Consider the following 14,669-nt stretch of genomic DNA (forward strand, 5'->3'; position numbering starts at 1 on the left):
TCCCGAGGGAGCTCCCTCCACGTCGCGAGCTACTCAAACAACCACACTCCAACATCTACCACAAAGACGTAGCTTCACTTCGGCTTCACGCCTCGAGACTATCCAGCATCTCCTCACAGAGAGAGGATTTTCCTAACAAGTTGCGAACAGGAGGTCTGGCCACCTGCGCAAGTCATCCGCAGGAGTCTACCCGGCCAAGTGGCGAGTTTTCTGTGGTTGGTGCCGTGGAAGGGGTATCTCTCCCCTTGATGCCACTTTACCAGCAATAGCGGAGTTCCTCCTTTATCTGCGGGAAGAAATTCGCCTTTCAGTCTCGGCAGTGAAAGGCTATCGCTCAGCCTTAAGTCTTGCCTTCACGCTCAAAGGAATGGACATTTCCTCCTCGCTGGAACTGTCTCTTCTCATACGGAGTTACGAACTTACCTGCCCTCAGTCGGAAGTGAAACCTCCTTGGAACGTGGTTCGAGTTTTCAGGTCTCTTAAGAGACCTCCCTACGAACCATTACGCCAGGCCTCTGATCGCCACCTTACCTGGAAGACGGTGTTCCTGCTAGCTTTGGCCTCGGCCAAGCGAGTCAGTGAACTTCATGGTCTCTCCTACGACGTCGCCCATTCAAGGAGATGGGGGGAGGTAACGTTCAGGTTCGTCCCTGAGTTTGTTGCCAAGCATCAGAACCCGGGAGTGCCGGACCCAAGGTTCGACTCCTTCCAGGTTTCGAGTCTCCGTTCTGTAACAGATGACCCAGACCATCTACTGTGCCCAGTCAGGAGTCTGAGGTTGTATCTTTAAAGAACAGCTGCAGTCCGCCCCCAGGTGCGAGCTTTGTTTGTGAGCACCGGGGAAATGAAGAGGAGGGTCACCAGGAATACCATCTCGGCCTGGATTCGCAAGGTAATTCATCTGGCCTTGAATCCTGACCCTCCTCCGTCATGCCGCCCTAGGGCGCATGACGTCAGGGGCATGGCTACGTCCCTGGCCTTCAAGAAGAACTTTTCGGTGATGCAGGTCCTGCAAGCTGGGGTGTGGAAGCGTCAGACCACCTTCACGGCCCACTACCTGGAAGACGTGACACACAGGAGGCTCGATACGTTCTCTATCGGCCCTGTGGTGGCTGCACAACAGCTGGTCTAACCTCAGGCTCCTTATTGAACAAGTAGCAGAAGGTTGAGGGCATTGTTACCCGGTTTTAGTCTGTGTGAATGAAAAGATCTGTCTGGGCCTTTTCTTTTCTTCATCCTCTCCTCCCTTGGAGAAAAACAGCATCCTGGGTCCTTTGCACAGCTGACCTCGAACCTCTGCAGGTAAACCATGCTCCCATGTGTTCCTAGTATTAAGTTGTAATACTGTCATGTCCCCATACCCTGACGAGGTGGTATTGGGAGAGTCCTAGCCTAGATTTCCATCTGAAGAACTCCAGGTCAACTTCCTAGGACGAGTCACTGCTCACCTTCACACACAGCTTACGTAGGCCGCAGCAGTCTCACAACTGCCTGCGAGGAGCAGGGCCCCCCTCAACCCACGAGTTCTTTCAAACTCGGGTTCGGGGTCCCCGGGCAAGCCAAAGCCAGTATGGCAGGGTACTTACCACCCTTCCTAAAGGTTAAGTCACCCCATGTAAATAGCGTGGTTTGTATTTCAGTTACGGAACAAATGACAAATTCGTAGATAATTTGTATTTTTCCTAACTATACAAACCTTAGCTATTTACACTTATGTGCCCGCCAGCCCTGTCCCCCAAGATAAGTCCTACCTCTAAGTAAAATGAAGTATTCACCGGTGTGTGTGAGGGGGGAGGGGTAGCTAGCTACCCCTCCCTAACCCCCGCTAACTAGCGGCGGGGTAGGAAACCCTCGTTAAAACTTTTATGGCTCGTCATTCAGCTAAGCCGAAGTAATTACCCCATGTAAATAGTTAAGGTTTGTATAGTTAGGAAAAATACAAATTATCTATGAATTTGTCATATTTGATTTACATTTGCACCACATTTCCTCCAAGAGCAGCTTTTCCTTAATTTCATACAAGAATTCTTCATTCTCCCTACTGCCATCCAGATGAGGTATCCCGTTAAACCAAAAGTATTTTAGATCTAAGCTGCTGCCAGATAGATAGCATCAACCCTACTCCAATATAATAATCATATGAAAAGGACAAACTATTAATTTTTCATGTTAAAATTGTAGACAAATCACAGTTAGATTCGTTTCCTTACCTATGTCTTACCTATAATTTGATCTTTTCTTGACCTATATAATTATAATATTGTATTTTTCCCTAAAGAAAGGGTAAAAGGTAACATTTCAAAGTGTGTGGTCTGTACACAATATTTACTAAGAGTATAAACACTGTATTACACTGTTAATAAACTCGGAGGATATTTTTAGGAAATTAGCTTTATTACTATAGTACTAAGGAGAAACATTGGCTCAGTATTGTATTATTTTTTAGAACCCAAGAAATGAAATTGTGGCTTGTTTCTTGCGCTGCTTAGTAATTTATTAGGTCACAAACAAATGAAGATATTTCAACTTTATGCACAATAGTACGTTTAGTATAATTTTTTAATATGTACCTGTAATTGGAATTTTTTATTGTTTATAAGGTTTATTATTCACCTTAAATGTTTACTACATCTTGTTTTAATATCTTGTTAGTGTATTCTCCTTTCCTGTCATTCGCTCTTTTATAATTTATTTTTAAATACAATGGCTAAACATTGTACTCATCATCATCATCTCCTCCTGCGTCTGTTGACGCAAAGGGCTTCAGTTAGGTTTTGCCAGTCGTCTCTATCTTGAGCTTTTAATTCAGGACTTCTCCATTCATCATCTCCTACTTCACGGTTCATAGTCCTCAGCCATGGAGGCCTGGGTCTTCCAACTCTTCTACTGTATACAATACCCTGAGATTATGTCTTTGAATTCAGAAATGAAGCACTGTACTACACTAGTGTACTCTACCTGGAGCGATGATGTGGTTTTTGTGGTGGGTTATTACCAAATCCTACAACGAATGAACGGCTATTGGATCCCAGAAGGTAGTTTATTTGTTTTTCACCAAATTGTTTGTTTGCATTAGCATCAATGCCCAATTTGGCTCCCTGAAAGAAAGAAAATTAGGTCATGTTTTATCCTTTAACAATGTTTTTTATTTTCTCAGATATTATGCATTATTAGTGCCATGCAAGCTAGTGGATAAGCCTTACAAGAAGACATTCTTCATTTTAGCAATTGTATGCAATAGATGTATGCATTTACAGTCTTTCTATAAGATGAAGTTATTCAAAGTATTTCTAATTCGAACTTTCATGACTAGGTTTTTTATATTGAGATTTGTTGTTATAACCAAGATAAAGTCCTACTTTCATTTTCTTGTTTTTAATACTGTAAAGTGTTTACTTCTAGTGGTGAATAGTACATAGCATCAGGAAAATTTTAAGAAATTATGCTTACTTTTGATGGAAATGTAAATATAAATTAAATTTGCTGATTGGAATCCTTGTGGGTTTAGTATATCTAAAACATAGCAAAATAAGGACAACCTTTACGAAATAAAGTGTTGATGCCTTATTAAAGAAGCGAGTATTATCCAAAACTGGATGAAGTAATATTTTTATCATATTGCTAACAAAGATACCAAACTGAGTATAGAGTCAAGGGTGCATTATAAAGTAGTCATTTTAGGAGATCATCATTGCTTAGATAATTACTCTGTTAATACTGTACAATCAAAGACTTTTGGAAAACAGACATTTTAAGAAAGTTAAGCATCTGCTTACCATAAGGCCAAGGAAAGCGACATTTGCTGCATGATGATTGGATGATTGGAACCTTCATTGGTCGATGTAAATCAGTCCCCCTGGGGTGTACTGAGCATTGTTTCGCAGATTACTCAAGTACTTTGAGAAAGTATTGCAGAACAAGGTATCAGAGTCCAACATTGTGTATAGAGCCTGTGAAAGATAAGCACAGTTAAAGGGCAGGTTGTTAATTTTCTTAACATTAGAAATATTACATAGGAAATACATTGTGCTTATGGTAATTAGAGTAATGTAAATTGATACTGTAAGACATTATGACTATGGCACTGGTGTATTTTTTTCATAGGGCTATCTTAAAAACTCTGCAATGTTTTTGAATAGAGTTACTGTATGTGCATATTGAAAATATGATATTTAATATTCACAAGTAATTTTGTTAACAAAATAGATTATGAAAGAATATTATGATAAAGAATATTTAAAAGAGATACATATTATTGTTCAGTTCATCTTAATGTCCTTTATAGTACAGCAACAATATGAAAATTACTTCATTAGAATCAATATTCGTACTAAATGATTTATGATTAGTTAAACATTGCCGATAAAAATAAACTAGATGTTCATTATTATGGTAATTAGTTAACCCAGCTAGCATCTCTTAATTTCCAAGACTTTTGAGGCTGCCATAAAGAATCCAGTGAACATTTGGTACGGAAAGGGTCAAGGCAAGTGGCGACTTGTATTCCATGGTTCCAGTGTTCAAGTTTCACTCAGGCTGCGATAGGTTTTTTCGGGCACATGACTTTACTGTCTCTGTTGGCTTTGGGAAGAAATGATTTATGTAGATCCCATTGGCTGAGGATTGGATTTGAGGATTTAGAGGTATACTTACTCAGGCATCAGTAGTTATTGATTTGCTCCTCCAGGACTTACAAGGAGCTGGATTGCTAATTGCACGATTTTCAAGTTTTCTCTCTAGGCATTGTGCTGTCTCTTTCCTCTGATGTTTATCAAATCTTTAAACAAGAACATTCTGGGCAGCTTGAACACTGCTCAGTGGTTTTACATTATTGCATACAGTGTTGCCTCAGTGCCTACCTATGTGGGTAGCTGTGTAGAAAGAGCAAGCATTGTAATGTAAGAATCATTGGTCCTAACTTTACATTAAGTATTCTTTTTCCATGCTAATTTAGTTCTTAATGATGTTATCTAAGGCTTTACAATATAATCAAGTCTATGTAGTGTGCACTTACATATACTCCTGGTCTTTTATCATCCCAGCTGAATGCTAGACCACTTTCCTGAAGATTAAACTCGTCCCAATGTTTTCGAGCTTTCGAGAGGTATGAATTGTCTCCCTTAGCTCTAGCTAGCCAAAGTGCTGCCCAGCACAACTCGTCTCTGTAACCGCTCTATGATCTGTTTATAATTCCAGTGGATAAATATTTATATTAGTAATGGAATATCTGAATATGGTTTAAAATTTATTTTGAACTGCAAGCATATAGAAATGGAAGCCAAAGAAATGGAAGCCAAATTATTAGAAAAGCAACTTTTTGATAAAAAAAGAAACAGATACAAAGAAAGATCTATCCTCTTTGGTTCTCATTTTGGTAACTCGGTTAAAGCTAATGAGCTCAGTTTGTGACTCGTCAAGTTGTTCCATAATAATTTATGTTGGCTATGAATACTTAACTTACAGTACACTCATATGCATTCCAGAAAGCGACAGAATTAGGTTACAGCATGTGCCAACAATGGGTAACACTAACAGAAAGGTACTGCAGTAATCCATCCCTTGTGAATAGGTGTAAGAAAATTGCAAAAGGTCTCACAAATTCTGGATGATTTACATTCTCATTGGACTTTCAGGTATGGCTTTGAAATGATACTAGACACTCTTGTTGACTAATTGGTAAACTCTTCAGACAATTTCAAATCCTATCAGGGCCAGATTTGTGTCTATAGATTCTAGAAAAGTTTTATGAGACAGGAATAGTTTATCTCCACATTTCCTATTTTAACTGTAGAAAATGTCCTTAAATTAGTGAATGCTTTTTGGAGTAAATATGATATATATATATATATATATATATATATATATATATATATATATATATATATTTATATATATATATATATATATATATATATATATATATATACATATATATATATATATATATATATATATATATATTTCATTTGTTCCGTAACCGAAATGCAAACCACGCTATTTACATAGGGTATTACTTTCGGCGTAGTTGAAATGAGGAGCCATTAGAATTTTAACAAGGGTTAACTACCCCTGCGCTAGTTAGCAGGGGTAGGGGAGGGGTAGCTAGCTACCCCTCCCCCCTCACACACCGGTGATTTGTCTCACTTCACTTTTGGCTCGGACGAAGTGCAGAAGTTTCTGCTTTCGTCCCCGTTTTTTGATAGCCTTAATTGTTTTTTTCTTATTCTAGTTCTTGTGTGGTTGGAAGTTGGCCTCGACCTTCGCTATGCACAAGTGCCCTGGACTTGATGGACGCCCGTGTGGCACGTTCATGTCGGCGAAGGACACCGATCCTCACACCCTTTGTCCGCAGTGCCGAGGTCAACGGTGTGAGAGGGAAAATACGTGTAGTGAGTGCAGGGAGTGGTCTGCCTCCTAGTGGGAGAAGTTCAGCCGCCGGCGTAAGAAGAAGTCCAAGAGAGACCGTTCTCCTTCAAGGGTTGCCTTGAAGAAGGAAGGCTCTAAGGACTCCTCTTCCGCCGCCCGAACTTCCTCCGAAGCTCCCACTCGATCGGTCTCTCAAGAGAGGCCATCGAGTGAGAGCGCAGGTCCTAGTGATGTTTCCTGACTTCGGGGTGTGGGAGAGGGCGTTGCCTCCCATAGCGAGGCAGCTCCCCCTCCTCCTCCGGGGGAGGATAATACAGTATTGATTTTTGGCAGAGGCTTCCGAGGGGTCTGGTCGAACCTCTGCCGTTGCCGATGTTGCTGAAGGCTCTCCTTCCCCCTCCGAACATCCTTCGAGGGGCAAGGTGAGTCCAACGGTCTCTCCTGCGAGTGCGTCTCCCCCTCGGGGGAGCGCACTGACAGAGACTCCTCTCCGGAGGACCGATGACCCTGATGCCCTTCCTCGAGGTCGCCTTCGTCGTAAGGCCCGACCTCCCCTTCGACGTAGGGGCCTTCCTTCCCCCTATAAGGGAGATAGGAGGCGCCTCTTTGGATCATCATCGCCATCGCTCTCTCCTGCGGAGGCCTCTTCTCGTCGGGAAGAGACTGTAGCAGCTTCGTCATTGGACCTTTCCAGGGATCGTTCGCGATCTCCTACGCCTCCCAGACCTTCTAGTCCTGCTTCGCCCCTGGTTGCTGAGGAGACCGTCGCCCGTCGGGCACCTGACCCTATGGGTCAAAGGGATGTCTCCCACGGTGTGGGAAATTCCCTTGCGCGTCAGGGGTCCCCTGCGCGCTCTCCTGTGCGTTCGCGCATTGTAGCGCACATGCGCTCACCTAAGAAGCAGTCTTCGGACTCTTCTCTTCAGCGCTCTCCTACTCGTCAGCGCTCTCCTGCCCGTCGGCGCTCTCCTGTTCGCCAGCACTCTCCTGAACGTCAGCGCTCTCCTCTGCGTCAGCGATCTCCTGATCATCAGCGCCGTCGTCGCTCTCCTGATCACCAGCACTTTCCTGATCGTCTGCACTCTCCTGCTCGCCAACCAGACCGCAAGTGCTTTCCTGATTGTCGGCGCTCTCCTGTTCGTCAGCGCTCTCCTAAGCGTAAGCGCTCGCCTGCTGATCGTCAGCGCACTTCGGAAGCTACTTTACGCCGTGGGCGCAAGCAGTCTTCCGAGCGCTCCAGTTCTCCTGCGGACCCTGCTGTGCGCCGGGTGCACCACCAGTCTCCCAAGCGGGTCAAGTCTCCTGCTCGTCAGCACACATTTGCGCAGTTAGTTCCAGACAACCGCCCTGCGCGCCAACGATCTCCTGTTTCTGGATCTTCAGATCCAAGGACAGACAAGGATGGGACTCCTTTGCCTCGCCCCCGCGCACTTGTGCGCCCATCTCCATCTGCGCGTCAGCGCGTGCGCACTCCAGTGCTTACCTCCAAAGCGACTGCGTGCTCACGCACACCTGAGCTTCCGTTGGAAGCTGTTCGCGAGCGCTCTCCTCTGCTCACATCTTCATCAGAGAGGGCTGCGCACCAGCGCCCTCAGGCTTGTCAGCGATCCCCTAAGCGCCCGCGCGATCCGTCGCCTTCGTGCAAGCGATCTCCTGATCGCCAACGTCTTTCTCCTAAGCGCCCGCGCGATCAGTCGCCTGCGCCCAAGCGATCCCCTGATCGCCAACGCTCTCAGATTCCAGATCGCCTCAGGTCTCCGAACCGTGCTATCTGTCTCCTCCTTGCGTTGCGAGTAATCGCTCGCCGACGCGCCGCCCGGTTTCGGTGCGCAAACGCTCCCCATCTCGCCAGCGACCGCCTGATCTCCAGCGATCTCCCATGTGACAGGTGTCGCCTGCTCGCCAGCGATCTTCTTCTCTCCATCGCTCTCCTAACCGTTATCGCTCGCTGACGCGCCATCGATCGCCCTTGCGATCTCCTCTGCGTTCTCTGGTGCGTTGGCGCCCTTGCGATCTCCTCTGCGTTCTCTGGTGCGTTGGCGCCCTTGCGATCTCCTCTGCGTTCTCTGGTGCGTTGGCGCCCTTGCGATCTCCTCTGCGTTCTCTGGTGCGCCAACGCGCCCCCTTGCCAGCACGCCCACGCACTCTTTCGCCATCGCGCCCTCACGCCCACTCGCCCGCGTGTCAGCGCGCCCACTCTCCCGCGTGACCCTCCAAGGGCTACATCGCGCAAGTAGCAACGCGAACCCCACCCTCGTCAGGATTCGCAGCGCGGTCTTTCACTGGAGGCGTGTTCCTCTAGATCGCCTGTGAGATCGCCAGCGCATAAGCACAAGACTAGCACTACTCAGGACCCGGAAGAACCTCAGGAGAGGTCCAGGCAACGTTCTTCTTTTCTTCCCTTTCAGGCAGGTCCAGCAGTGTCCACTCCCAAGGGTCAGGAGATCCCTTTCCCTACAGCGGGAATTACTGACACTGCGTCAGTAACTCGTCAGTCTTGGTTTGGTTACCTGATCAAGGCGGTGGTACAGGCCGTGAAGCCTGAACTCGCTGATCAAGGTTCCAGACCAAAGGCTGATGCGCCCCCGCTGAAGAGAAAGAGAGGAGTGGACTTCGCGGTAACTTCTCCCAGGGAGAAGTTGGCTCCGAAGAGGTCCGTCAGGAGGGATCCTTCCCCGCAGCAGTTTTTCTCTCCTTCTCCTGTGGAGGAAGCCTTTTCTTCATCAGGAGATTCTTCAGAGGAGATGGTTTCTCCCTCTGCACCAAGGGGAGACACCTCTCCTCGGGGAGGAGAGACGTCTCGCGCGGGGAGTTCCTTCCAGCCCTCTCTACTCGAGTCCTGCATCCCGCCCAGGAGGGAATCTAAGGACTCGAAGACCATTCCTAAATCGTCCTCCAGAGTTCACCAAGAGCCAACTGTTCCTCGGGAGAACGTCCGCGATTCTCCCCGAGAAGAGCCTTCGGGGACTGGAGACTTAGCTGCCAGTCCTCAGGGAGGTGAGCAGCACGAATCTGAGCATGCCTTCTGGCAGGTACTTAGCTTGATGAGGCAACTCAACAAGTTTAAGGACCCTGAGACCGCCCCTCGAGAAGGTAAGAACACCGTCCTAGACCAAGTCTATGGCACCCAGAAACCTCAAAGGGCCAGTGCAGCCTTGCCTTGGTCCCAAGGGGTGAAGAGTGCCAGAGACAAGGTCGAGGCTCAGCTTGCTGATCTCGCCTCCTCCAGCCGTTCTACTGCTGGGAGTAGACTCCTCCCGCCTCCTCGCTTGCAGCAGAGAAGGTACTTTGAGATCATGGGGGAGTCTAGTGTGGGCCTTCCTCTTCATCACTCCGTGGAAGAGCTCTCCAGGGGAACTACGTTAGAGAAGCTCTCCTCACAGCAAGTGACGTTCTCAGCGGCGGAGATTCTCAGCCATGAGAAGGTCGCGAAGATGGCCATGCAGGCCACTTCGTGGCTGGACTTGTGGCTAGGTTCCTTAGGCATCCTATTGTGCTCGGAGGACCTGTCCAAAGAAAGCAATAGGAAGGCCTTGGAGACCTTCCTCCTCTCGGGAACCCGTTCCATCGAGTTTCTGGCTTACCAGGTTACTAACCTGTGGGCCAACTCGATTTTGAAGCGGCGGGACGCGGTGACCGAGAGATTCCATCCGAGGGTCCCCGCTGTGGACGTCAACAGGCTCAAACACTCCTCCATCATTGGGGGAGCCTTGTTTGATCCCCTAGACGTAGAACGGACAGCTGAGAGGTGAAGGAAGACGAACCAGGATTCGCTCCTCCAAAGGGCCTTGACATCTCGGCCCTACAAGCCTCCAGCTTCGCAACAGCCTCAACAACAGCCTCGCAGGACACCAAAGCAGGCTCCGGCAGCTAAGAAAAGGGTGTCTAAGCTACAGCCCTTTCCCGTCAAGGACAGGAAGGGCAATAAGTCCTCTAGGGGAGGCAAAAATCCTAGAGGTAGCGGCCGTGGCCGCAAGCGCTAGGATTGGCAATCCCCCTGCGTGTCCACTGGTGGGGGGATGCCTTCAAAGTTGCGTGCACAGGTGGCAGCAACTTGGGGCCGATTCCTGGACGGTCTCCGTGATCGGCCAAAGATATCACGTCCCATTCACGACATCTCTAACTCCCCTGACAGCGAATCCAGTGTCGTTGAGCTCCTATGCCATAGTATCGGCAAAGGGGCTAGCCCTTCGGGCAGAGGTCGAGACCATGCTCAAGAAGGATGCTCTCCAGGAGGTTGTAGATGGCTCCCCAGGCTTCTTCAGTCGACTCTTTCTTGTAAAGAAGGCGTCTGGAGGCTGGAGGCCCGTCATCGACCTCTTAACGCTGAACAAGTTTGTCAAACAAACCCAGTTCAGAATGGAGACAGCAGAGTCGGTCAGACTGGCAGTGAGACCACAAGATTACTTGTGCACACTGGATCTGAAGGACGCGTACTTCCAGATCCCAATCCATCCGTCTTCCAGGAAATACTTGAGATTCAGCCTAGACGACAAGACCTACCAGTTCAAGGTACTGTGTTTCGGTCTCTCCACAGCACCTCAGGTGTTCACCAAGGTGTTCACTCTGATCTCTGTGTGGGCTCACAGGAACGGCATCCGTCTCCTCCGTTATCTGGACGACTGGCTGATCCTGGCAGACTCGGAGTCGACCCTTCTTCGACACCAAGACAGGCTTCTGGGAATTTGCCAAGATCTGGGGATCATGGTAAATCTCGAGAAGTCCTCTCTGCAGACTACGCAATGACTGGTTTACCTAGGCATGATTTTAGACACCAATCTCCACAAAGCCTTTCCATCAGACGACAGGATAGCAAGGCTGAGGAGGGTTGCAGAGCCTTTCCTCAGTCGGGAAGAGCTTCCAGCCCAATCGTGGTTACGTCTTCTAGGTCACCTATCCTCCCTGGCTCTTCTGGTTCCCAACGGCCGCCTCAGGATGAGATCCCTTCAATGGCGACTCAAGTCTCGGTGGAATCAGGGACACGATTCCCCAGACTTGCTGGTTCCGGTAGGAACAGAGGAACAGACGAACCTGCGATGGTGGCTGATGGACGAGAACCTTCGAAAGGGCGTGGATCTTCTCGTCCCTCCCCCTGATTTGACACTGTTTTCGGACACGTCAAAAGAAGTGTGGGGGCACACATTCTGAACCAGAAGGCCTGAGAATCCGAAAAGTACCTACACATCAACCTGCTAGAAATGAAGGCTGTGTTTCTAGCCCTTCAAAAGTTCCAACAGGCCCTGGCGGGCTACTCCGTGGTGGTGATGAGCGACAACACTACGGTAGTGGCTTACATCAACAAGCAGGGAGGTACCTTTTTGCATCAGCTATCCCATCTTGCAGTAGAGATTCTGAGGTGGTCCGAAGTCCACTCGATATCACTGTCAGCTCGCTTCATCCCTGGCAAGAGGAATGTGCTCGCCGACAGTCTGAGCAGAGCTTCGCAGATAGTGAGTACCGAGTGGGGTTTGGATCCTCAGATAGCCAACAAAGTCCTGACTTTGTGGGGTTCCCCGACAGTGGACTTGTTCGCCACAGCTTTGAATTTCAAGCTGGCCCTGTACTGTTCCCCAATCCCAGACCCCAAGGCTCTCTGGCAAGATCCCTTCCAGCAACGGTGGGACAACATCGATGTTTATGCCTTCCCACCGTTTTGTCTGATGAGAAGGGTGCTCAACAAGACCAGACTATCAGTCAACCTCTCGATGACTTTAATAGCTCCGCTATGGCATCACGCGGAGTGGTTCCCGGATCTTCTGCAACTCCTGACGGAACCCCCGCGAGAACTTCCCCCACGACATGAGCTACTCAGACAACCACATTGCAACATCTTCCACAAAGCCGTAGCGTCGCTTCGGCTTCACGCCTGGAGACTATCCAGCGTCTCCTCACGGAGAGAGGCTTTTCGCAACAGGTTGCAGAGAGGATGTCTCGGCACCTGCGAAAATCCTCCGCTGGAGTCTACCAGGCAAAGTGGAGAGTCTTCTGTGGTTGGTGTCGTGGGAGGGGTATCTCTCCACTCGATGCCTCTATTCCAGCAATAGCGGAGTTCCTGGTTTATTTGCGGGAAGAAATGCGCCTTTCAGTCTCAGCCGTGAAAGGCTATCGCTCAGCCTTAAGCCTGGCTTTTAGGCTGAAAGGAGTGGACATTTCCTCCTCGCTGGAACTTTCCTTACTCATACCAGCTATGAGCTTTCCTGCCCTCAGTCGGAAGTGAGACCTCCTCCTTGGGACGTGGTTCAAGTTCTCAGGGCTCTTAAGAGACCTCCCTTCGAACCATTACGCCAGGCCTCTGATCGCCACCTGACGTGGAAGACGGTGTTCCTACTCGTGTTGGCTTCGGCCAAACGGGTTAGTGAACTTCATGGTCTCTCATGCGACATGGCCCATTCAAGGGGATGGGGGGAGGTAACGTTCAAGTTCGTCCCTGAATTTGTTGCCAAGACTCAGAACCCTGGAGTGCCGGACCCTCGGTTCGACTCCTTCAGGGTCACGAGTCTTCGTTCTGTAACAAGTGACCCAGACCATCTGCTATTATGCCCAATTAGGAGTCTGAGGCGGTACTTGAAAAGAACAGCTGTAGTCCGTCCCCGTGTACAAGCGTTGTTTGTGAGCACGGGAAGGACTAAGAGGAGGGTCACCAAAAACACCTTTTCGGCTTGGATTCGGTGAGTTATTCATCACACCTTGAATCCAGACCCTCCTCCGTCATGTCGCCCCAGAGCACATGGCGTCAGGGGCATTGCTACGTCCCTGGCATTTAAGAGAAATTTCTCAGTGACGCAGGTACTTCAAGCTGGGGTCTGGAAACGTCAGACGACCTTCACTGCCCACTACTGCAGGACGTGACCCACAGGAGCCTTGATACATTTTCTATCGGCCCTGTGGTGGCAGCGCAACAGCTGGTCTAACCTCAGGCTCCTTATTGGACAGGTAGCAGAAGGTTGAGGGCATTGTTACCCGGTCTTAGTCTGCGTGAATGAAAGAGTATGTCTGGCCCTTACTTCTTTCTTCATCCTCCCCTCTCTTGGGGAAAGCAGTATCCTGGTCTCTGCATAGCTGACCTCAACCTCTGCAGGTAAACCATGCTCCCTTGTGTTCCTAGTATTAAGTTAATACTGTTGCGTCCCCCATACCCTGACGAGGTGGTACAGTATTGGGAACGTCCTAACCTAGATTTCCATCTAAAGATCTCCAGGTCAACTTCTAGGACGAATCACACTTTTTCCTTCGCACACGAACTTATGTAGGCCACACGTTCCTTGCGGAGCAAGAGAACTTGTGAGGTGCAGGGACTCTTTTTCTTGAAGTGCTAATCACTCGGATTCTGAGTCCCCGGGTAAAGCCAAAGCCAGTAAGGCTGGGGACTTTCCACATTTCCTAAGGGTGAATCACCCTATGTAAATAGCGTGGTTTGTATTTCGGTTACGGAACAAATGACAAATTCGGAGATAATTTGTATTTTTCCTAACCATACAAACCTTAGCTATTTACGCAAATTTGCCCGCCGACCCTGTCCCCCAAGACAAGTCCTACCTCTAAGTGAAGTGAGACAAATCACCGGTGTGTGAGGGGTGAGGGGTAGCTAGCTACCCCTCCCCTACCCCTGCTAACTAGCCCAGGGGTAGTTAACCCTCGTTAGAATTCTAATGGCTCGTCAATTTCAGCTACGCCGAAAGTAATACCCTATGTAAATAGCTAAGGTTTGTATGGTTAGGAAAAATACAAATTATCTCCGAATTTGTCATTTTAGAATTTCATGATCTACACTGCCACAAAATATTTAGTCAAATGCCATTTTAGAGAGAAATAACGTCTAAATTTAATATGGCACAGCCATATCTCCACCAATAAAATACCAAAAACAACAAAGCAAGGATTTATGGTTATCAGACTTTTTAGACTTAGAAAAGACTTAGCCAACTACAAGTTCTACAGCAAGAACTGTAGTTGAAATTGTTGTTAATGATTTTATTGTAGTGGTTCTTTGGAGTACTGTATTGATTTAGTGAAAATCATTAGTACAGTACTCAATATTCTATCAAAATTTTCTAATGAGTTGCAATACAGCAACTACTTTTTTAACAAAACACACTAATGAAAGGTGATATTAGTAACTGTTTTTCTTTGTACATTGGAAAATGCCATGAAATTTCGGGATATCAAAACCTCATAGAAAATTATGGAGACTCAGATATTTCATGAGGTGCAAGTAGTTCCTTATATACTGTAATGCTTTTCTTCCTCCTCCCATTCTAGACCATGTTTCTTAGAGTATGGAGGCACTGTGGTCAGTGATCACT

The 14,669-nt window shown here is 47.7% G+C and overlaps 1 pseudogene; it reads right to left on the reverse strand.

Annotated features, from left to right (window-relative positions):
- LOC137628502 (endoglucanase E-4-like) overlaps positions 1-14,669 on the reverse strand; it is a 37,354-nt pseudogene that overhangs the window by 21,696 nt on the left and 989 nt on the right.

The sequence above is a fragment of the Palaemon carinicauda genome, chromosome 36 (genome assembly GCF_036898095.1).
Source record: "Palaemon carinicauda isolate YSFRI2023 chromosome 36, ASM3689809v2, whole genome shotgun sequence".
NCBI classification, from domain to species: Eukaryota; Metazoa; Arthropoda; class Malacostraca; order Decapoda; family Palaemonidae; genus Palaemon; species Palaemon carinicauda.